The sequence below is a fragment of the Melozone crissalis genome, unplaced genomic scaffold (genome assembly GCF_028551555.1).
Source record: "Melozone crissalis strain CALT ecotype California unplaced genomic scaffold, PUWL_Pcris_2 ptg000021l_1, whole genome shotgun sequence".
NCBI classification, from domain to species: domain Eukaryota; kingdom Metazoa; phylum Chordata; class Aves; order Passeriformes; family Passerellidae; genus Melozone; species Melozone crissalis.
In genome coordinates this window covers 6,523,275-6,544,804 of record NW_026535799.1, presented here as the reverse complement: position 1 = coordinate 6,544,804, position 21,530 = coordinate 6,523,275, and positions in this window count along the sequence as shown.

Here is a 21,530-nt window from a genome sequence, read left to right as displayed (position 1 = left end):
GAAAAAAGGTGGAGAAAATATCTTGCTGAGTTGCGGAACAGATATCAAGGTGGGCCAAATGCGAACCTCACAGAAGGGCAATTAGCAGGGGATCCTCCAGATGACAACCCAGGAGAACAAGCAGCGCGGCTTCCACGGAGAGTGTTAAACGACATCAAAGAAGCAGCGCGATTGGCAATCATACAAATTACACCGACAGGAGCTCCGGATGTTCCGTTCTCTTGCATCAGGCAAGGTCCCACAGAGCCATTCATGTCGTTCATCGACCGACTCACGCAAGCCGTGGATCGACAGGTGACGACAGAAGAAGTGAAGAGGCCTCTCTTGGAGAGTTTAGCTTTCGGCAACGCCAACCCGGATTGTCAACGGGTGATTAGCACCATGCCAGGACGGCCATCCTTGGCAGAGATGGTGGAGGCATGCAGCAAGGTGGGGACACCTCAGCACGTCGCAGCGATTGTGAAGAATGAATTAAAAGAGGAATGGGAAGAACAGCTGAAGGGACGCTCAGAAGGGCAATCAGAGGACAAGACATTGGAGAAGATGTTCGAGAAATTACTCCATCAACAGGACGAAAACGTCAACAGAGTTCTTGCGACAATGCAGAAAAAGAACAAACCCCAAGGAGGACAGTGCTATGGATGCGGGGAGTCTGGGCACATGAAAAGGAATTGCCCACGGACACATATACCAACGCCAGCCCAGAAAGCAGAAAGGCCAATTTGTGCACAGTGCGGAAGAGGAAGACACTCTGTGAAAGAATGTTATTCCCGGACAGATGTGGAAGGAAATCCGTTACCGCATCCGGGAAACGGAAAAATCAGCGCGGGAAATCACCAGCGCGCTCAGACACAAGTACTGGCGGTGTCACAAGAACAGACAGGGCAGTCATCAGTGAGCGACAAGCAGATACCCTCAGCAAAACCCTCAGTCGATTCCACAGTGACCCAGATCTCCTCCCACCAGGGGCACAGTGTGCATTGGCAGCTTAAAAACTACTATGCTTTCTAGATGAAAGTCATGCGGAGATACCAACAGGAATCCGCGGGGATTCATACAAGAAACAAGATTTCTTGATAATTGGACAAGACAAGTGCAGTATTCTTGGACTCATTGTTTATCCCACAGTTGTCTCAGTGGACAAAAATACAGAGTTAACAGTTTTGGCAAGAGCGCTTCGTCCACCATTGACTGTGCCGGAAAATACTGTGGTTGCGAGAGCCTTCGCATTGCCGCCACACGCAGTTGGAGAGGTCATGTCAATCTTCGACGAAGAAGGTTTCCCTAAGAAAGAGCATGTTGAAGTACATACAACATGGGTGAAGCATATAGGTCGAGACCGACCCACGCTCACGTGCCAATTGACATGTGGGGACAGGACGATATCGATCAGAGGTATGCTCGACACAGGGGTGGATGTAACGGTAATATCGTACATCTTTTGGCCACGCAATTGGAGCTTGATCGCGCCATTGGGCTCTCTCTCAGGCATCGGGGGAGCATCTCTGTGTCTGCAAAGTGAGAATTCCGTTGTTGTCACGGGACCAGGAGATAAGACGGCGATCATTCGTCCTTTTGTCATCCAAAAGCCGATCACAGTCTGGGGTCGGGACCTTTTGGCACAATGGGGCATGAAGATCGAAGTGGATTTTTAATAGGGGTCACTGCAGCACTCGCCACACTGAAGCTGACATGGAAAACAGATGATCCAGTTTGGGTGGATCAGTGGCCCCTTGAGCGGAAAAAATTGAGTGCTTTGAAAGACCTGGTCCAAGAACAATTGCAGAAGGGACACATCAAGCCAACAGACAGCCCTTGGAATTCTCCGGTGTTTGTCATCAAGAAAAAGCTATCAGGCAAATGGAGGTTGTTACACGATCTCAGGAAAATCAACGAAGTCATAGAAGACATGGGGCCACTTCAGTTGGGACTTCCATCTGTCTCGATGATTCCCAGAGATTGGCAGCTTGTGGTCATTGACCTCAAGGATTGTTTTTTCAGTATCCCACTCCATCCAGATGATGCTCCGAGATTTGCCTTTTCAGTTCCGAGTATCAACAGGGAAACGCCTCTGCAGCGGTACCATTGGGTCGTTCTTCCACAAGGCCTAAAAAATTCTCTGACGATCTGTCAATGGTACGTGGCACGAGCTTTGGCACCAGCACGGAAGAAATTTCCGAAGGCGAAGATCATTCATTACATGGATGATTTGCTCATTGCAGCATCAACACGACAGGAGCTGCAAGAAGCTCGCGACTGTGTGATCGCAGAGGTGCAAAAGGCAGGCCTGGAAATCAGCATTTCGAAGATTCAAGAGGTTGCACCTTGGAAATATCTAGGGTGGAAAATTTCAGAGAAAACAATAAAGCCTCAAAAAGTGGAGATCAGCACTAAGGTCAACAATTTGCATGATTTACAACAGCTTTTGGGAGAAATCAACTGGATGAGACCAGTTTTGGGAATCACAAACAGCGACATTCCAGCGCTGCTTGATCTTTTGAGAGGAGACACAGACATTCGTTCTCCCAGGACACTCACGCCAGAAGCGAGAAAAGAGTTGGAGAAAATCACGAACGCGATACAGAAAAGGCAGGCACATCTATTTGTTCCAATGTTGCCTTTTCAGTTGGCAGTGCTGGGGAAGAAAACGCAGTTCCATGGTTTGATCTTCCAATGGGATGAATCACAAAAGGACTCTTTGATAATCATAGAGTGGATTTTCCTACCACACAGGCCTGCGAAAACGATTCTCACAGATTTGGAGATGGCAGCACAAATCATCATAAAGGCGAGAACGAGGTTGCTGACAATGGCAGGAAGAGAATTCTCAGTCATCAGATTACCTCTGAAACGAGACTATTTCGATTGGGCAATGCAACAATCGAAACACCTGTTAATCGCATTGTTAGCGTTCCCAGGAACTTGCACAATCCACTTTCCACAACACAGAATACTGCAATCGCAAATATGCTATAGAGCAAAACCACGAATAAGTGAAGAACCTTTGGACGGGATCACAGTGTTCACGGATGGCTCAGGGAAGACACACAAGTCAGTGATCACGTGGAGAGACTCAATGACAGGGGATTGGGAATCAGACGTGAGGATGGTTCAGGGCTCTCCACAAATTGTGGAGTTGGCAGCCGTTGTCCGAGCATTTCAGTTGTTCAAACAACCGCTCAATCTGGTGACAGATTCCGCATATGTTGCGGGTGTGGTCAAGAGATTGGAGGGTTCGCTCTTGAAAGAAGTCAGTAATGAGGTTTTATACTCATACCTGACAAGCTTGAAAACACTGCTAGAGAGCAGGGAAAGAGAGTATTTTATCACACACATTAGAGCGCACACGACACTTCCGGGATTTTTAGCGGAAGGGAATGCTCGGGCGGACAGGTTGACAATGCCCATTTTGCAAACACTGTCGGACATTTTTGAGCAGGCAAGGTTAAGTCATGCGTTCTTTCATCAGAATGCGCAAGCGCTAATGGAGTCCTTTCGTCTCACAAAGAGTCAGGCGAGGGAGATCATTAGTGCTTGTCCAGACTGTCAGCTTGTGCAGCCACCCTCTTCTACCGGGGCCATCAATCCGCGGGGGCTGCAAAGTCTTCAGTTGTGGCAAGCTGATGTCACGAAATATCCATCTTTTGGGAGGCTCAAAAATGTTCATGTTTCTGTAGATACATTCTCAGGTGCAGTCTTTGCTTCAGCACATGCTGGGGAAACAGCAGACCATGCTTGCCGACATTTTCTGCAAGCATTTGCAGCATTAGGTGTGCCTCAGGAGATAAAAACAGATAATGGTCCAACGTATACAGGCAGGGTGCTTGACAGATTCCTGAAAAGATGGGGTGTCAGACACACGTTTGGTATTCCACATTCACCCACAGGTCAGGCGATCATTGAGAGAACACATCACACCCTGAAATCCCTTCTGGACAGACAGAGAAGGGGTGAGCCAGAGGCAACACCTCACATGAAATTAAATAAGGCACTGTACGTGCTGAATTTCCTAAATAGCTCATCCTCAGAACCTAATCCACCGATCGTGAGACATTTTCTAAACAACACACAGGCAAAGCTAAGGGAAAATCCTTTAGTTTTGATCAGAAACCCAGAGACAGGACAAATAGAGGGTCCTTTCAAACTAATCACTTGGGGCAAGGGTTTCGCTTGTATTTCCACAGATCGAGGTCTGAAGTGGGTGTCGGCGCAGCACGTGAAGCCAATCCGAACGCGAGAACAGGAGAACGCTGATCCAAGAAACAAAGAGACGAGTACTCAGACAGAAGTCGAGACTCAGACTGCGAAAAACGACCCGGAAGAGAAATAAAAAGAAACTAAGGACTTTGGGGGTTTTCACATAAAAGCAAAGTAATGAGTCTCATGATGCTTATGTGCATCATTCTTTCATTCATTGCAGTAAGCAACGGGGGAAATTTACCTGTTAGTCAACCAAGGCAAAAGATATGGGAGACTTTTGCTCAGGCAGCGAATTTAGATAGTATTTGCCTGACACATTCGAGGCCAGGAAAACCATTTTCAGCATGCATGGTTGGATTGCCGGTGGACGAATGGCCAGTTCCAGGGCACTCCGCAGTTAACATTTCGCAGGTCATTGAAGATCCTGTAAAAGAGTGGTGTGCTTGGACACATCTGCTTCCTGTGGCTTCTACAGAACCTCAGGAATCGGAGATTTTTGGGTCCATGACAATGAGACTCTGCATGCAGTTTGAAGCTCCAAATATCACAAAGGCGAAAACTATTGATTTGACTCCCATTCATGAATTCTATAAGAATGCATCAGCTTGGTGTAAATATACAAAGAAGACCACCAAAGGATCGATCCAAGTCCCGGTGCAATTGCCACGGGGTTTGTTCTTAATTTGCGGGGACAGAATTTGGCACGGCATTCCTGCTAATGCCACGGGAGGTCCCTGCAGCATTGGGGAAATTTCAATGCTATCGCCTGATTTGAACATGTTAAAAGAGAAAAGGCACAAAGAAAAAAGATCAATAGAACAATATGCGGCAGATTGCAATGATAAAATGTTTTCTTGGGACAAGAAAACGAGTATTGCTACAGCAATCTTCTCACCTCAAACAGCATCAGGGGTGGCCTTGACTCAGATCGACCACATGGGTTGTTGGTTGGATGACATGTTAAAAGACATCAGTAGTGTGAGACAGGCGACTCTTCAAAACAGAGTGGCAATCGATTATCTATTGCTCGCTCATGGACATGGGTGTGAAGAGTTTGAAGGGATGTGCTGCATGAATATCTCAGATCATTCAAAGTCAATTCATGAAAATATCAAAAATAAAGGACAGCATAAATAAGCTTGGCGAGATCACAGGATCATGGATCGATCAACTGGTAGAATTCTTTGACATCTCTCCCATTTGGAGAGGAATTTTAAAGATAGGATTCTATATTTTAATAGTTCTCCTAGTCCTCATACTTGTTGTCCCATGCATATTTGCATGTTTAAAACGTGCGATGAATCGGATAGCGAAAGAGATCTTCTTGGTGCAAACAGAAGGGGGAGATGTGGGATCTCAGCCTCTCAGGACTGGGGTGCAGGGTGACCAAGACCACCCCTGGGGGGCTCAGGAGTCCTGGAATGTTGCCAGAAAGGTCTGGTGGCTGGACTTTGATCCCACACAGGAGACAACATCAGTATGAGGATAGGAGGATTTCACTGGGGTGAATGGTGAAGGGATAAGTTAATTGGAGTGTGAGATAAAGGGTTTAAGATTTCTGTACAGGGGGGTCTAAAGAAGTAAGATGGAGGAATTGGGGCGTGCCCTTCTCCTTCTTCTTCTTCTTCTTGGCCTCCATCTTCTGTGGTGATGTTGGCACTTTGGGATTGGTCCTTACCAAAAGTGCACAGGTTAATAAGGGTAGAGGGTATTGGAGAAAAATGATAAATATTGTATACGTAACTCCGAGTATAAAGATAAGTTACCACCCCGGGGGCTCTCAGTGTGTGCCCATGGCTGACTGCTGAGCAGAACTCTGTCAGCCAAGAGAAAATCTTTTAGATAAGCAATTAATGAACACCGAGACCGAGAAAAGATCTGAAGTCCCTTCTCGTCCTTTGGAGCGCGGGCTGCCCAAGGCCACCTCGGGCCTTTCCAGACCATCTAAACAGCCGAAAATCCGACAGAAGGGTCTTGTGGCAGCCCAGAGAGGCTGTGCACGTTGCCAGGGAACAGCTGTGCCCTGCATGTGCCCCTGCAATGAGCTGTGCTGCTGCCAGTGCCCCTGGAGCTGTAGGGCTGCTGAGCTGTGGGGCAGGCAGAGGAGCAGGAGGGTGCATGTGCTGAGCCATTCCTGGAGAGCACAGGGCTTTGGGCTCCCTGCTGTCCCAGGGCAGCCCAGAGGCCAGGCTGTGCCTGTGCTAGCTCTGGGGAAGTGGCTCAGGGTTGTGCCCTGGCCTGCCTCAAGTTTCTGCCAGCAGGAGCATGTTTCCCTGTGCAGCTGTTTAGAAGTTTGCAGGAAATGTGTCCCAGGAAATATGGAGCTTCAGATGCTTTAGGTTTACATGATGGCCTCTGTTAAACTTTGCCTCTCTGTTAAACTTTGTGTCTCCATTTTGCAGATCTGGCTGGTTACAGTCTTACCGAGGAGTTTTCTCCGGACTCTTCCCATGTTCCCTCACCCACAAAGTCCTCCTCTCCCGTCCAGAAGAGCTCTCTTTCCTCCTAGCTCAAGAAGAAGCTGCCACCTGTATGAAGAGAGTTTGAAGAATAGGATTGATGCGTTAGGCTTCATAGTTACAGATGTACATATGTTCCGATCTTTAGATGTAGTTTTGAATTAATGTGTTTTGATTGTGTCTTTAAAATTTGATGACATATTTTTAATTGTATATATTTTTTGATGATGAAAAGAAAATAAATAGATAAATAAATAAAATATAAATAAACCAAGAGAAGAATGTGAGACCAGGACCTGCTAGCCTAGAGATTATGGGAGTGCAGCTCACTCAATGTGCCAGTGTCCCACCACATCCTTTCCTCATTGCGTCTCTCCCTCTTTGGCCATGTTTTCTTTGTGTCATTTGTGCTGCTCTTTGTTACTTGGCATTACAACAGGGTCACCTGTTGACCTGTTTGAGGGACAATGGATCCAAAAGATCCTGTCCAGTCAAAGGTTTTTGTCTTGGTTTAGAAAGACAGGAGTCCTCTAAGGAAGGCAGGAGCCTCCCCTGAAATGGAGAATGTAAACCCTCCCTGCCCCTCCGAATCGCTATAAATTTTAAATTAAGGGGCTCTCATGCAAAAATATGGGAGCAGGAAATAACAGTTCTTTAATAGGGAAAGAAAAAAAAAAGGATAAACAATGCAGTACACTAGAACAACACTGACAGAGTCAGAACCCAATCAGACACCCTGCAGGTCAGGATGTTGGTGGCAGTCCAATTGGAAAAGTGGCTGCAGCCCTCCTGAAGTGTCAGGTGTGGTTCTGCTGGAGCGGGGGGAATCTGTAGAGAAGGATGTGTTCTTCCTCTGAAGACCCAGTGGGAGAACAGACAGCTGCTGTTCCTCTGGGGAATCCCGTGGAGAAAGCCATGCTGGTGTCTCAAAAACCTCTGGATTATATCTGGGTAGCAATGCTTGGCTCCTCCTTCTGGGTGGAACATCTCACAATGGGATGTTATAGTTCTTATCAATCATGCAGTGACATTCAATAGTCTGTTATCAGCAGATGTCCCCTCCAGAGGGAGGTGTGAATGTGGTCACTCAAAGAGAGAGATAAAGCAAACTGCCCACTTGACAAAGGTAATCTGCCATACAGATGGTAATGGAAAACATCTTGCATTGCAATCTTCAACACCAGCACACACCAGATCTTGGCAGGGAATGTGCTGACACTGAGAAATTGCCAAATGACACTGAGAAATTGCCAACTTTCTGTGCCAGCAAACTGCTGGAATTATGCTGTGCAGGCATCTGAAAAATTCCAGATCTGGGCACTGGCAGTGTCAGCAAACACAAGATTGGGCTGGTGTAGGCACCAGGTATTTGCCTGGTTTGGCTTTCTTTGCCAGCAAATTGCTGCACTTGGGCTGTGGTGGCACAGGGAAATGTCCAGATCTGGGCATCGGCGGTACCATCAAATACCAGGCCTGGGTGGTGACAGTCTTGGCACCAGGAAATTGCTGTGTTTTGTCTTTTTTTTCCAAAAAATTGCTGCTCCCCCATTGGTGCATCCTGTGTCACCCCACCTTATCTCCAGCCCTGGCTCCCTTCTCCATTGGATCATTTGTACCCTGACCCCTCCTGCCTTCCTCCAGTTATATACCCTGGCCCCAGCCCCGCTTCTGGCTCTTCGCCTCTGGTTCTCTTCAGCAGAGGTTGTGTTCCTGCTTGCTCCTGTTTCCCTCTTCACCCTCACTTCACCTGGACCCTGGGATTTTCCCTTAATAAACCCGGCTGGATCTGCTCTGTGAGGAGTCCTCTCGTCCCTCTGGTGAGGCTTTGATTGCACCATCTGGGCTCAGGGTCTGCTGGGCTGGGGGAGTTGTCAAGGCAGCCCCAAGTGGAGATGCTTTCGGTGCTCCAGGCACCTGACAGCACCTCCCTGGGGAAGCTGCTCTGGCCACCCACAGCAACCAACTCCTTTTCCCAAACAGCAGCTCCCAGCGTCCTCCACCGAAGCCCAGAGAGAGAGGGAGCAGCTGCCCTCAGCCCTGTCCTTTACCGCATCCCAATTCTCATGGAATGTCCCCCCTCGGAGAGAAACTCCCAGAGAAGAGAAGTGTGACCAGACCCCCTCCTCCCCTGAGCTTGATCACTTCTTTTGTTTCTTAAGGATCCAGTCCATCAGAGAAGTGGGACTGCACTGACAGCTGGAACACCAGCAGGGGATCACCCCACACTGCCCAGTGTGCACCAGGCTCAACAAGGTCTGCTTCCCCCCTGATTCCACCAGGCCTCTTCCCTTGGCTGTGGTTTTGCTGGATAGTGGGTCAGGACAGTGAGAATCTCCTTCATCCATTCATTCACTATTTAGGGCCCTGTAGACACTTCCTCAATTTCTCTCCAAGGTGACCTCAGCCCACCAATGATGTCACAGCTCTTGTCCATCAGGTCAAGAATCCCCCAGGAGGACACTCTGGTCTCTCCTCCAAGGACACAAAGCAGCAAAACCCCCAAGGAAAATCTTCCTCCTTGGGTGAGTTCCAGAGCAAACAGTCAAGGCAGTGGCCTGAAATGTTTTCCCAGCTGGTCAATAACACTTCTCTGATGGATCCACATTGTCCTTGGGGAAAGAGATGTGCAGAACCCTTCACTGTTGCCCTGGAATGTCAAACAGGAATCACAGCCATAGACAGCTCTCAGGAACCACTTCACTGTGGATTTTCCTTCCTGGAAGCCCAAGATGTCTGAATGTCGTCCTGGTGCCTCAGAGCCTGGGCAAACAGCTTGTCAGAGATGCTGGCAGAGCACCAAGATCCCTCTTCCTCACAGGGCACCTCTGTTACCCCAATTAGCTCCGAGTGGCTGCCTGGGGACAGGTGCCCACTTCCCCATGAGCCTGGGATGAGCACATCCTGCTCAGGGCCAGTGCTGGCCTGGGCCCAGAGCCAGGGCCATGGCCCAGGTGCTCTGGGAGAGCTCCATGGCTGCATGTGTGACAGGATGAGGGGCACAGCAGGGCATATTCCCCTCTGGACAGTGCTCTTGGGATGGAGCTTGGTTGGGTTTGGCATCTGCAGGGAAAGGGATATCGGGTTGTGTGGATGTGGGAATTGTCACTCCTGAGCCATTCCCCAGCCCTCAGCCTTGCCTGCAGATGATCAGCATTGCCCAGTGCTCCCCAGTGTCTGCAGTGTCTGAGATGCCAATCAGCCACCTGATCACATGTCCCTTGTTCCCCTTGTTCTTCCACATGTTGGGTTTGGGGCCGGGCTCAGCTCTGGGGTGTCCCACAGGGAAAGCTCTGGGAGGGGAGGGGCAGCAGGAGATGGGGGATCTGGCACTGGGGGCTGTTGGAAGATGGATTGTGTTAGAGTGGGGGTTGTCCCCACAGGGTCCCCAGGTGCCTCTGTCTCCCTGCCTGCCCCCCTTGGCCCCCCAGGTGCCTGGGCCCTTCCAGGGCCAGCTGCCCTGTGCAGAAAGCTGGAGGGATGCCGGGCAAGGGGGCTGGATCCGTGCCACAGGTGGGGTGGGATGGACTCTGTGCCAGGGCTGGGCTTGTGGCCAGGACGGGGGGCTGTGCCAAGTCGGGCTTTGGCCTGGGTGTTGCCCGATTGATAAATGACACAAAACTCGGATAAGTTTTGTGGGTGCTTTATTAAGGGCCCGGGGAGCTGGGGGACTCACATCCCAAAAACCTGAGCCCCCGATTTCACGTATGGGTGCTTCCCTCTTATACACGCGATTCATAACAAAGTCTCCAAGAAACAGTTCCCCTTTCCTAGTCACAGTCCCCTTGTGATACATTCCTTAGTTCACAAGCAAGATCATAAATCTTCTGCTTATCTTATTCTAAGAGCATTGTATGCTGCCTCCAGACAGGTTAGCATTCTTACTTTCCTGCACTAGTTTAATTATTTCTTAAATTCCTAAGACTACCTGCTAGGTTACACACAAACCCAACCCACACACTATCAACGGCTACAAAACTGCAAAACTGCTTTTAACAAACCAATTCACACACAACTCATAACTAAACTATAATTACACATTTTGTTAAATTTCATTTCTTTTCCAACATGGGGGCTGGCAGGGAGGGTGCAGGGAGGAGTCCCGGCAGGGATAAAGGTGCTCCTCACCTGCTGCAGCCTCAGGCAGAGCTGCCCAGAGCCACAGGAAGATGAAGGTGGCTGTTCTCAGTGTGGCCCTGCTCTTCTCCATCCTGCTGTGCCTCCCAGCACAGGCCAAGGTGAGGCACCAGCCAAATGCTGTCCTCACATCCTGCCCTTTCTGGCCTCCCATCCCACCCTTTTGGTTCCTCCTCTGTGTCCCATTCAGGGTCCCCAGGTGCCCTCCCACTGACCATTCCTGAGGCCTTTCCTTCCATGCCCCCCCTCAATCCTTTGCCTTTCTTCCTGGCCACTGCAGAGGGGTCCCCCTGTATAATTCCCTGACTCACCCCCACTCCCACAGCATCTCCCAGTCCCGTTGGTTTTGTCCCTACCCATCCTCATTCTTCTGTCCCCACCAAGCCCCTCCCTTGCCCACCCATGTCCCTACACCTCAATTCCTTTCTCCTCCCCTGTACCTCACACCCTGCTCCTTCCACACCCTCAGCCCTGTCCCCTGGGCCCTCAATTGACCCCAGATCAGTGTCTTTGGGTCTCTCCTCACCTCAAACAGATCTCCTAGGAGGCCCTGAATTCCCATCCCTCTGCCTGCATCCTGCTCCCTGCTCTGTGTGTCCCCCTAGCCCCACAAGGTCCAGTCCAGACCCAGCCTTTGTTCTCCTTTCCAGGCACTCCTGGAAGGAACCCAAGATGATCTCCAGGAGGTGAGCGGGCTGCTGGCATTGGAGGGCATCCCCTCAGGGAACTGGGGGGCAGTGGTGTCCCCCCATCCCTTGCTGGCACCAGGGACATCCCAGTGACCAGAGAGGTCTCCTGGTCTCTGTGCAGTTGGATTTAGACAATGTTGCGGTCCTGGAGACGACTCTGGTGGGTACCACGAGTTCTGCCAGTGTCAGACCCTCCCCTTGTGTGGCCACCACAGCCCAGGCCATCCCAGTCTGTCCCAGCACAGCCCAGTGCATCCCTCCTGACAGCCCAGACAATGCCCTGCCCCAGGGATCCTCCCCAGGGAAGCCTTTGCCCAGGGCCCTGCTACATTCCCATCCCTGTCACCCCAGGACCCCCTGGATGAGCCAGGATGCAGCCCCTGCCCCAGCTGTGCCTCTTGGCCAGGAGCCCAGCGCTTCCGGGCAGCAGCACAGCAGCTCCTGCACCCCATTGCTGCCACAGCCCCTTCCCCAAGGCCCCCCTGCTCTCCCCTGCCTCCCAGTGCAGCCCAGTGCCCCCAGTGTGTCTCTAATGCTGCCTTTGTCCCCAGCCCCCTCTGGCTAAAGAGCTGTGGGCTCTCCTGCAGCAGAAGCGCCTGGCTGCCTCTCTGGATGCCTAGGTGAGCCGTGCCTGCAGGGACAGGGCTGGGGACAAAGCCCATCCCTGCCCCAGTAGGCTCCAGAGGTCACCTTCTGGGGTTTGTCTTTTAGTGTTGGAAGGACCAGTGTCCTTTTTCCTCTCCAGTGGCATGAAGAGATGATCATCCATGGAGGAACCCCCTGATCCCTTTGAGCCCTGGGCCATTTCTCCTGAATAATCAATCATCAAGAAGCAATAAACCCTTTGAGCAAAACTTTGCTCTGTGTCTGTGTGTGTGTCTGTGGGTCTGGATTTCTTCCTTTCCAGTGGTCCAGGCAAGTCAGGCCAGGTCTGGGCTCTGTTGCCTTGACACAGTCTGTGCTTTCCCCCAGACAAATGGTGTGTTGGGAGTTGTGCAGAGTCCAGGGGGAGTGGGTTGAGTAGGTGAGTGGGTGTCCAGGTGGTGAGAAAGGCTTTGGTTCACTGTGAGTGTGGTAGGAATGGCCTGTCTTTAAAAGAAAAAAAATAAACTAAAAAAAAAGCTTTCTTTTAAAACTTTTTCTCCCTGTGAGAAATGACTGTTCACTTCTCAAAATTTTGAAAGGTTTATTAAAAGTTTAACAAAAATTCAACAAGAGGACTAAATAAGGGGAAAATTACAGTACTGGGAGCCTCCCCCACTTCGTGACTGGTAATCATGTGGCTGGCTCATCCACACAATGGCTGCTCTCCCTTATATATCCTTGCTGTTGCAACAGGCAGCCCCAGCTCCTCCCAAAGGCTGTCTGTTGACTCTTGGTCGTTGTCCATTGGTGTAGACTGCTTTCTTGGAACTGGATTGGAGGGCAGGTGTTGCTAAGCCATGCCTCTTAGGAACAATCTGCCCCTCCCCAAATGCCTGGACTACCAAGATCATACCAGAATAACAATGCTGGGCGGGGGGACACATTGCAGTAACATAACTATACATCTGTACAACTTCTCTTAACACACTTAGCACGTTCACCCTTTAATTGGGAGAGCCAACCATCTCATTACTCATCTCAAACACTGTGGCATTCACATTCTCTGGAAAAATCCCTCCGCCCAGGATTCTTCTCCTGGGAAGCTGAGAAGCCTCAGAGAAAAAGGAAAACAATTCTTATCTCATTTGCTTCTCCTGTGTTTGGCTCATGTGCAGAATGTGTTTGGAGATTGTTTACCCACAGGTGATTTGTTTGATTGGATTCTGGTGTGAGTTATTTTGACTCATTGGCCAATTATGGCCAAGCTGTGTCGAGACTCTGGAAAGAGTCAGGAGTTTTCATTATTATTTTTTGAACATTCACTAAGAATCCTTTCTCTGTTCTTTAGTATAGTATAGTATACTATAGTATAGTATAGTATAGTATCGTATTCTTTACTATAGGATAGTATTATAAAGTAATAAATTAGCCTTCTGAGAACATGAAGTTAAATGCATCATTCCTGCCTTCGTCGGGCATCCCTGCAAATACAATATAACACTCCCAAAATTCTTGATTTACTCAAAAGAATTTAAATGCCAAAAAAAAATCTTCCTATGTCAAAAGTATGTTGAAATTATTTATTGGTCTTGAAATTTGGTTCCCTGGTGGGATGGGGCTGATGGGTCTACCTGTCTATGGGGCACTGTGGGGCTCTGGGGTTTCCTGGGTGAGGGGCCCTACACAGTCACCTGTAATGCCTGGCCACAGTGGGGTAGAGCCACCGCGGTGTCCTAGAAAACGGCGAGCGGTTCTACCTGGCTCTGGGGTCCTTCTTGGCCGCTGGGTCCATCGGCTCCAGCAGGACTTGGGTGAATTTTGGGGTGGGCCAGGTGGATCAGTTGTCCCTGGCCATCCTGAGAGCTCACCAGGGCTCAGTCGTGTTCGCTGACTCCAGTTCCAGTACTGAAGGAACCACTGACAGCACTGCCCCAAGGAAGCCTCACAGCAGAACTGGCACAGGGCATTGCCCTGGCAGAGGGGCAGGGAAAATGTCTTGGCCGTGAGCAGCAGAATGGCCAGAAAGCCCCTGGTGCAGGAGTTCCCCACCAAAGCAGGTTGAAGACAGGTTTGGGTTGCATTCCTGCTGTCCTGGCAGTGAAATTCTGGGCAGAGGGCACAGAGGTGTCTTCTCCATGGGGCTCCAAGGTGACACGGAGATGCTGTGAGTGAGCTGAGCCCTGCCTGAGGGCAGACTCAGCCCAGCAGGAGCCCTGGGCTGACACCACGCTGGAGTCCACAGCTGGCTCAGGGGCGCCGCGGTGCCATGAGTGGGGAACAGCTTCCCCTGAAACAGGGAAAGCTGAACCTTGGAGCCACCTGCTTCACAGCTGGAATGGTGTCAGCATCAGGGAGCAGACTAAAGAGGAGAGGGAGGCCTTTGGTGTGAGATTCTGAGGAAGCTTTATTTGTCAAAGGGAACAGGCACCAAAGAGCCTCAACCACCAGTGTGCTCAGGATTTTATACAGCACTAGAACTGCGAGTGAGCACGATCACTGAGCCAATAGGAAATCAGGGAGGGAGGAGCAAAAGGAGGGGAATATATCTCAGGGACCAATGGGGATAAGGGGGTGGAGAGTGCAGGTCACATGGGCCAATGGGGCGTCACACATGAGAGGAATTCCCGAGAGGCAGAACCTGCAGGGAAGGGGTTTACGGGAGACTGACAGGGAAGGGTCCAGAACAGGGGCAGAGTTTACAGGGATGGATAGGGAAGGCATGGGAATATAAAATGGGGATTATAATGATTGAAGGGTAAAAGGGGAGGGATATAACCTGGGAATAATCTTGGGGAAGTACAACATACAGGGGGTGAACTGGAACAGACCATCCAAAAAACTATGAAATAAAAGGGCACTGCAACAGCACTCAATAAAGAGGGATGCAGCACATGTTTTATGGTGCAAAAAGAAAGGATCAGTCCTGTGCTATTTTTATAGGGTCTTTTTCTAAGCCTTTTTATAGGGTTTTTTAAGAACATCCCCTGTCTATCCCCAGTTGGTCAGCAACAAGTTGTTACCCTGTATTGATTGGTCACTCAAACCCCTGGTGTGTACGTGCAGGAAAAGTTGTTTGTGAGAGATAGTATTCATTTTTCTATCTAAGAGTGAAAAAACAGTTTATACAGGTGGCTAGTGTTTATCACAGTCCTATAGCTCTTTTTCAAGGAAAGTAGGTTGTTTTCCACAGTCCTAGAGCTCTTTCTGAGGAAAAACAAGTTGTTTTTCACTGCTCCACAACTCTGTTCTCACTAAGAGTTGTCAGCTTTCTCATGGCTTCTGTCGGCTCAGGTCAGGATTCAGTTTTTCGGCCTTTGGCTGCTGTTTCACCACCACAGAAAACATCATTACTGTCCCAAAAAATAAAAGCAGCTGAGATGCAGCTCACTGCCTTCTAGAAAGTGAAAAGAGATGCAGGTGCCTGGAGGCCCACGAGAGAAATGGCGGTATTGAAAATGTGAGAAGCAAAGTTTTATCCATAGAGACAGTGCCTGACCTCAAGGAAGACCTTTCCTACCAGTCAAGACTTCCTTAGTGTCCTGGGGTGACGTTATGATGCTTGTATCCCCATTCATATGTTCTGTGCCTTTAAGACCGGCTCTGAAGAGTGGAAGTTTTGTTTGGGTTTCTCTTATCAGGGACACAGAGACAGGCAGTACTTAGGGCTGTTTTGGCTTCTTGCTTTCAGCTTGCTGCTTTGCTTGCTCTCTTTTCTGCTCTTGCTTCTGCTCTGCTTTGGCCTCTGCTTATTAGCTAGTTTAGCTAAACAGTCCAAATTCTTTCCTGGACTCTTTCTCCTCTCCTGTTTCTGTGACCATCTTGAACCTGCTCCGGACTGGGACCTGGGAACACCGAGGGTTTGCACCGTTTGGCTGCAGCAGCTGCCCCAGTGCCGGAGGGACTGAGAACAGAGCAACCACCCTCGAAAGAGACTTTCTGATTTTGTCATCTTTCTCAGAGCGGTGTCATCTGGTATTGTTCATTTTGTGTGCTAGGGGTGCTGTGTCTGTCAAATAAACAGGTTCTTTCCACTTCTCTCCGAGGAATTCTTCCCGAACCAGTTGAGGGGGGAGGGGCCATGTGGGTTTGCTTTCTGGAGGGGCCCTCCTTTACAGATTCTTTAACAAATTTGCCCTAAACCAGGACACTTAGGGAACAGCCTGCTTCAACATCAATTATAAATTAATGTTATATTGCCTATTATGGAAAGAAAACTAATGAGAGAAAATCTTGAAAATGGGAAAAAATCATTTGAGGTAATTGCTCATTGAAATCTTTTTCATTAATTCCACTCCTGACAAAATTAATTCTTTAAGATAATTCTGGTAGAGGTGCAGTTTCTTTTGGGTTTTGTGCACTCTGAGGAGTCCCATGGGAGATTTGGTGCCAACTCCATGAGCCTCAGTTCCTCAAAGAAGATGTCACAAATGTCCAAGAAAAGGAAGTGCGAAGCAAAGGCAGAAGACACCTTCCAGGGCCCAAGATAATGTTCTCCTCCCTACTGGATTTTTGCCCTGGTCAGATGGGACTGTCCAAGGGGGAGGGAGACTTCCTGAGTAATCCTTTGCTCTCTGGGCACTGATCAGATTGATGCCGGGAGAGGCTCCCTGGAGCAGAGGCTGGGCAGAATTAAAGGAATAAAGCAGGGATTTATTAAAAGCCCTTCAAAGGATTCACCTTGAGCAGGACAAGAGCCCAGTGGTGGCTACACTCAAAATGGATGACTGGTCAGGAGTTTTCACACTTTTCTAAGGTTTGGTCCATTTAAATATTGGGGTTAATTGTCCAGTTACAGCCTCAGGTTATGCAGTCCCATCATCCCGGTTTGCTCTCCTCAATTCGCTGTTGTTTGCACTTTTTGGGCCTGAAGCTGCAACAATGTCCGGTTCTGGGGCTGGAAAAGGATTGTTTTGTCTGACTACACTGTGAAGAGAACTTGCTAACACTCTGTATGAAGTCCAGAGTTACAGACTAATGCAATACAGAATCGGGAAATATGATAGCTAAAACTGAAGGCATCAGCCTGTTCAATGTTCCCTTGGTTCCATGGGGATCCACAGTGTCACAATGGCCACTTGTTCCCATGAGGTTCCCCAGTGTCGCCGTGGTGTCCTTGGACCCACCTGGTCTAAGTGACCGATGGTTCCATAAGGTTCTGCAGTGTCACTGTGGTGTCCTTGGACCCACCTGGTCACAACTGACCCATGGCTCCATGAGGTTCTCTGGTGTCACCATGATCACTGTCAGAGGCTGGATGAGATCAATGTCCTGACACACCATGGGACAAGCTGTCAATCAGTCACACAGTAGGGACAGTGCTAACCCAGCCCTGATTGCCCGAGTGATCAGAAATCCCACCTGGGGGAGGCCCACAAAGGCCCGGCAGCTTAAAAACATGGAGCACAAGGTCAGCCCCTGGTATGGACTCTGCCTTCTCCTGGGATTTGTGTCTCACCTGCACTGGAACCCTAGGAACTGATAGTCATATGCGTGGCTTTCTATAGAGTTTCTGTCTTTCTCTCTCTCTCTCTTTCTTCTTCTTCTGATGCTCTTTATATGGAACATTTTTAGATACCTCCATAGCTTACGTGTTCAATGATTTCTAGGTCAAATGAGCTAGGTTAATGAAGTTACTGCTATGATGAGTGTTTTATGTATAATTGGATGTTGCATTAAATCCTCTTCCAAAGTTTCTTGGTTTTTTGTACTTTCCCAGTAAAATTTTGTGTCATTTCGACCTCTTGAGAATATCGGCTGGTGTTTATCCTGTGCACCAAACTCAAGTAAAGGAGCCTTTGATCATCTCCAGCATTTCAGTGTTTTGGGCTGTTACACCCCACAGGCTCACAATGGCCTCTTGTTTCCACACTGGCCCCTTGGTTCCATGTTACATGGCTTTGCATGGGTCTTCAGGGGTGAAGAGATAGACGAGACTCTTGCTTCATGATCAGAAGGCTGGATTTATTAATTTATGATATATATTACATTATGACTATACTAATAGGAATAGAGAGAAAGGTTGAGAAGCTGCTAAGCTAAGAATAGAAAAGGAATCAATAACAACAGAGCTCAGCTTGTCTTTGATTGGCCCTTAATTGTACACAAGCAACATGGACCAATCACAAGTGCACCTGTTACATTCCAGAGCAGCAGATAACAATTGTTTACATTCTCTTTCTGGGGCCTCAGCTTCCCAGAAGGGGAAAAATCCTAAAGAAAGGATTTTTATGAAACATATTGGTGACAGTTCCATGGGCCCCAACAGTGCCACAATGATCCCCTTGGTTCCACAACTTCCCACAGTGTTGTAGAGAATACATTCAAAAGGAGTAGATATAAAGTTCCAATGATAGTTGTTTGTTTAATGTTTTATAGTTATGTAAAACTCATTATTAATTGTTTGTCAAAGGTTTTATAATTATGTAAATCCCCTTACCATTGGGTATTGCCCCTGCTGCTCCCACTCTCATCTTAAATGGCGAACCAACCGAGACCATAAAGAAGATGATTACGTCACCTAATAAGCAAATATGAAACTCCCATAAGACTTAGCAGAAAAGGATTATGTAACAAAAACCCCTAGAACAACGAACAACCATGCAAATAAAGAATCAAAATAACGCCTCTAAACAGAGAGAACATCAGACAATATCAAAGGCCCTGGTCAGAACTTCTTCCTTTCGTCAGCCTAACCAGAGTGGGCCAAGAGCAGTAAAAGATTATGAGCCTGAAACCAACAGGTGTCTACTCAGAGACTCTCATGAGGAAAGAAGACCCAGCTCTGCTGGATGGTGGAGCTGACCTCCTCCTCCTCCTCACTGTCTCGGGAGGAGCGGTGGTGTGCACACACCCCCATGGGTCCCCTACCTAGACTGTTTCCAGTAAAGCTGAAATCACTAAAGAGCTGGTCACGTGTCATTCATAACAGTCTTGGAGACTGGTCTGGGACAGGCCACACCCAAAGAGGACTGAGGGCCTCTGGGATATCTGGCCCTATCTGGAACGGTTGGCAACGGCCTAGGACCAAACAGTGTGGAGGATCATTGGTGAGTAAAGGTGGTGGCAGGAGTAGGAGGCAAGCGAAAGAAGTGTGTGTGAAATGGGACCTGGCAGCCCGGAGCCCCGAAGCAGCTGTGGGCCTCTGAGTACCGTGGTTCAGACTCCTGCGAGGGGACCGGCCACAAACGGAGGGAAGTAAGAGAAGCCTGAGTGAGTGAGACGCCTCCCAGGGGAATAAAGTGGGCCCCCCCTCTGGGTGTGCGGAGGAATAGAAATGTGAGTGGTACACAAGGGGTCATGTCATGGTTTCACCCTGGCACAATGCCAGTGCCTCCATGAGAATACCCTCTCCCTGGTGTCTGCTGTGAGATGTGACTAGGAATAAGAAAAGCAGGCTCCTGCTTAGAAATAAAGAAAACTTTATTAACTAAACTACAAGAAAAGAAGAAAAAAAACCATAAGGAAAATGAAAACCTTACAAACGCATTTTCCTCCTCCCCCCTATCAAATTTCCCAATGCGATACATTCCCCCAAATCACCAACTCTCAGTGCAGCACCGCCCTTTAGAATACTCAGTCTTCAGTTCATGAAGAGGAAAGGAGTCCTTCTTGCACCATAGGCTTCCCCTGGAAACACGTTGAAACCTCGTGTGCTTCCATGTCACTCAGCACCGCCCGGAAAATCCTTTTGGCATCGTGACATCTTCCTTCCACGCCCAGTGCTCTCACCACTGTGCATGGACCAGAGCTGCTTCTAGGGTTGTCTTTCAAGGATGCCTTGTCTAACTCCAAAAAAGGCACAGTCTCTCCTTCGGGACATCTGTCCCCCCCCAATTTTTTCGCGCCCTGGGGCCGAGAGGTACCCACACTGAACCCTCCTGGTTCTGAGGCACTGCCTCCCCCTAAATGCAGTCTCTGTGTCACAGGAAAAAAAAATGGTTCCATCTATGGCCACACAAGAAAAGTCTAGCCAAAAGGCTACTCTGTCATCTCTCCCCCCACTCAAGAGTCGTCTGCACTTCCCTAGTGGCCCATTCCCTCTTATCTCATCTCTTATCTCTTTTCTCATTCAGCTCCAGGAGGATCAGCATTTGCTAGGTTTCTGTCATGCAGGAAAAGGGTTAAAAATTTCAGTCTCTGCCTGTCCCAGAGCTCTGGAACTCCCACGCTGCCCTGCCGGGCACCTTCTCACCACACTCTCCCCCTTCTCCTCCTGGGCTGGCTGCTATCACATTCCATTGCTGGCTCTCCCTCTCTCTCTTCTGGTGAGGGGTGGGGGGGTGGCTGCCCGATGTCTCTTGGTGCTCCTCCATCCTTCCATCCTCAAGGGCCTCTTCACTTCCCATCTCTTTCCAGACCCAGGTCTACCACAGGGCTGCCCCTCCCCTGCCCAGCAGCAGCAGCTGAATGGGGGAGGGAGATCCTACCTCTTTCCCTCAAAGTCCCAAGAGAGCTTCTCAGGGGCGCAGCTCTGGTTTTTAAACCCTGTGTGTTCTCAGAGGTGTGTCCGAACCTCACTGGCTACATCAGGTGCCAATATTAAAATCTGAGCACCCATTGGTTTGACCACAGCATCCCAGAATTCCCATTTCCCGGTCAAACCAGCACAGGTCGGCCTTCCCCTTTAAGGCTTGGCAGGTGCCCTCAGGGCGTGCTGAGGGTGGCAGATGAATTGGTGAGTTGGCATGCAAACCCCGAACAGAGCTCCGGGTGCAAGGAGGATCGGGGCAGTGTGAGTCACGCACAATCCCTGCAGTGGGGAGACACGGGTCCCTACCAGGGTTTAGGGTGCCCCAAGTACAGCAGCAGCACTGAGTAGAGCCAAGAGGGCCTCAGTGCCCAGGGTGGGACGGCGGTGATGGGGGTTCAGTGTGCCACAGTTCAGGTAGAAACTGTAAACCCACTGGAGACACCTGGGGGGATTGGGGTCACAGGGCAGGGCAGTGCTGGGTTGGCTGACAGGGCAGGGCAAGGCTGGACCTACCCCTTCTTCCCCCACACACAAAATGTTTAGAGCCAACAATCTCCTCCAGTGTGTCACAACAGGCAATGTTGGAGGTGAAATCCCAATTGTGGCCATGGGCACCTGGCTGAGAAGGACAGTTCTTTTTCATAGGAAGGAAAGCACAGAGCCCCAAGGTTTGGAAGGCAGGTGAGAGCCTCAGTAGGCCAAGGCCAGCTAGACTTGTCAGTAATGGCAGATTTTGTATTTAGGGAATTTTGGAGGTGGAAACCCAACTTTGGCCATGGGCACCTGGAGAAGCAGGACAGTTCTTTCCCATGGGAAAGAGAACATGGAGCCTTCCACAGTGTTTTGGGGACAGATGAGAGGTGACCATTGTGAAAGTACGGCCAGCCAGACTTGTCCTGGCAATATTCCTATTGGAAGAATCCCTGGTTATCAGGAACTTTGGAGGTGAAATCCCAATTCTGGCCATGGCTGCCTGGAGCAGAAGGACAGTTC